The following is a 3,698-nucleotide window of genomic DNA, read 5'->3' on the forward strand; positions in this document are numbered from 1 at the left end:
CACACCTCAAAGGGATAGAAAAACTGAGTTCACACATCCATAGCCGACCACTTGCATTAGATGCCGTGTTCTCTACGATGTCCGAGATAAAGAACCAGCTAAGTGTTGTTCGCAGCCAATCTATTGGAGATATAGTCTGTGACATATATGTATGCAATAATGATATTAAACTAATTACACTTATTTGTTAGCATAAAAAAATAAAAGATATTGGAAAATATTTCATACAATAGCTGGGACATGAAATCGTGGAATGGACACATTAGGAGCGAATGGCTCATCGCTAGGGTGGACACCTGATTCTTGTGGTGGGGGAGGTCCATTGTTCATACCACCTGATCGATAAAATGCAAAAAAAATATGAACATAAAATATATGCACAAAAAATTCTTTTCAAGTAAAATGTGGCAACATAATTAAATATAGATCAAATGCAAGGAATAAGAATATATATAAATGTAGAATACAAAGAAATATGAATATAAATATAGATCAAATGGATATAGATAGAGTGTTGGAGAAGACAACATATCAATACCAATAAAAAATACAGGAGCTATGATCAAATCACGTAGAGAGAGTGAATTTCTTAAGAAGTGAGAGTGAAACATGAGAAATGAGACTGTGAGAGTTTATGTGTGGGTGGGATCGATGTATGTGGCCAGGTGATTTGTTTTATATAGGGGGGCATGGACATCACTGCCGGTTTTTAAATAGAACCGATAGTGAAAGTGAATATCACTGCCGGTTTTTAAATAGAACCGATAATGAAGGTGTATATATGTAAATGATATATTTATTTAGATAGTACAGTGGGAAAGTTTTAACAACAATGACATATTTATTTAGATAGTATAGAAATACATCAAAAAATAACAAAAATATTAGAAATAAATTACATATACGATAACAAAGACCTTACACTAAAATTTCATATACGATAACAAAGACCTATTTACGTACAGGTCAATGTTACAATCAATACGTATCAACACATTATAATTTAACCACCTCAGTAGCATTCTTTTAGCAAAGAGCGCACCGCAGCGGATGGCTCTGTGAACATCACGACGTCTCCATTCTTTGACATAGCTCTATCTTTCGGTAACATTCTTCTAGTACCTCTTGTGTGCACTATTTTGGTAGACTACGACTGCATGTCGATATTTGGGGTTTATTGTGAGAGAAAAACACTGTATCATGGCTGATAAGCCTTGACTGAAACCAACATGTATGGAGAGGCTCCCTAGCAGGGCGCCATTTTATAGGCTAGCTATCGCTGTAGGTGGGAGCAGTGCTCCTGCTATGGTGATCAACGGGAGCACTACTAGGCCCATGAGGGAATATTCATATCACTGTCGGTTTTAATAAAAAACCGGTAGTGATAGGGGTCATTAGTGTCGGTTTTTAGAACCGACAGTGATTCCATGTATCACTGTCATTTTTATGAAAAAACCGTGAGTGATAGGCCTGACAAATAGCTGCCGCTACCACAGGCACTCAAGCTTTTATTTTTTTGAAATCAGAGCCACTGCCGTGGGCTCTGGAATAAAAAAAAATAAAAAAATTTGTCCCGTCTAGGTTTCGAATAGAGGGAGCGAGAAAGAGGGATTAGTGGCTTAACCGCTGCGTTAAAGGAGGATTTACGTTAGGAAACGTTTTGTTATCATTTTTATAGTTTAAGTTGAGGTTCATTTAATTCTGTAAAAATATAAAAAAAGTTTGCCGCACCTAGGATTCGAACCAAGGGCTTGGGCTTTACAGTAGCTGGCTTTTACCGCTGCGCTATTATAGAGAGTACGTCAGGGTACTGTTTTATTTTTTTGTTTTATCCTCTGAACAGGAGTTAATTAATTCAAGGTCCTAGATTATAGGGCCTTAACCGCTGTGCTAGCATTAGGGATTACGTTAGTTTAGGTTATGATTTTTCTTTTATCCATTTAGTGCATGTAAATACATATACTTTATTATAAAATAATACAAATATTTGTGTCTCGATAATTTAATTCCATGATAATTAACTAATGGTCTATAATTATCAAATAATAGTATTTCTGAACATCATCTCAATATTTGATTATATGGTCAATTATTTAATTTTAGAGAAGCACATAAAATATAAATTAGATTACATAGTTGGTGAACAACGTCCAAATAATGATTACATAGTTAACAATAATCTAACAATCTTTAGATGCATCAACAATGACGGCCTCATTGTGATCAAGCCATACGTAAGCAGGTTCGTCATCCTCTTGAAGGATAGGTAGGGGTACATTTGCCCCGAATGGAGGCATTTCCTGATAGCCCCTGTAGTCTTTTTCATCCGTCACTCTATCGACACCGATAATATTCCTTTTTCCTTCTAGGACTACTTTTAGCCTTTCTTTCGTCTTGTTGTCTCTTGCATAGAAGACTTACATAACATCTCTTGCAAGGATGAAGGGGCCGTCTCTGTATGCGGTCTTAGTGAGATCAACGGTTGTGAACCCTTCGCTGTCAGTGTTGATTTCCTCAAGCCAGACCCACTGGTAGCGAAAAAGAGCTGCCTTCAACGGACCGTAGGCTAGCTCCCATATCTCCTCTATGAAACCATAGTATGTCGCTTGCACATTGCCGTTTTTATCGTGAGCATCAAAACGAACACCATAATTTTGATATGTGCTCTTTCCATCTTACTTTTTTATGTAAAATATGAATTGATTGATGTCATACCCTTAGTACTTAAGATATGTACTCGAAGGTCCCTTGGCTAAGGCATCCAGTTGATTACCCAACTTTATTCTAAGCAAGCGGCGTCGCAACCAGTTGATAAATTTCTCCTTATGTTTTTATCCTGGCCAAGCCTGTGACGTGCTTGGATACAGAGTTTGCAGTGATTGCCTGTGCTCGTCAATGTATGGCATCACACCCTCGGCTTGCTAGACAATAGCGAATTGTGCCTATCTGAAAGAAACAGGGTCGTCTACTGTAACAGATTTCTCCATGATCATTCCTTTGCCACGTAGTCTTCCCTCGTGACACGATTCTAGAACTCTGACCCTTTTGATGTCTATATAATATGTGCAGAACTCAATGGCCTCCTCCATTGACCATCCTTCAACCGTGTCCCCTTCTGGCCTGAATTAGTTACTAGCATACCTCCTGAAAACTTTCATCAATCTTTCAAAAGAGATGAATGAGCAGATGCAATGAGATATCAAAGTAAGTCGGCAGGAAATACATCTCAAGCCTAACGAGAGTTTTGGCTATGTCCCGCTATAGCTGCTCTAGCATGGACACATCAATGACCTTTTTAAGACCGTGTTGAAGAACGAGCATAGCTTTATGATTAGGACGCAGACCTTTGGGAGGAGGATACCACGTAGGGCAACAAGGAGCAGCTGAGTCATAATGACATGACAGTCATGGGTCTTCATAGGGTCATAGTTGAACTTGAGTTCTCTCATATTCACGAGCCTCTTCGGGTACGCACAGTAGCTCGTCGGGACTTTGAGTTCATTGATGAAAGAAATAAGCGCACGCTTTTTTCCATTCTTCAATGTCCATGATGCAACCGGAAGTTCAAACTAGCCATTCTCTAGCTCCATGGGATGCAGCTCCTTCCTGATTCCCAAGTGTTGCATGTCCAGGCGTGTGGCTAGTGAATCCTTCGATGTCCCTCCAGTGTCCATCAAGGTGTTAAGAGTGTTAGCGCA

Source organism: Miscanthus floridulus, chromosome 8, assembly GCF_019320115.1.
Source record: "Miscanthus floridulus cultivar M001 chromosome 8, ASM1932011v1, whole genome shotgun sequence".
NCBI classification, from domain to species: domain Eukaryota; kingdom Viridiplantae; phylum Streptophyta; class Magnoliopsida; order Poales; family Poaceae; genus Miscanthus; species Miscanthus floridulus.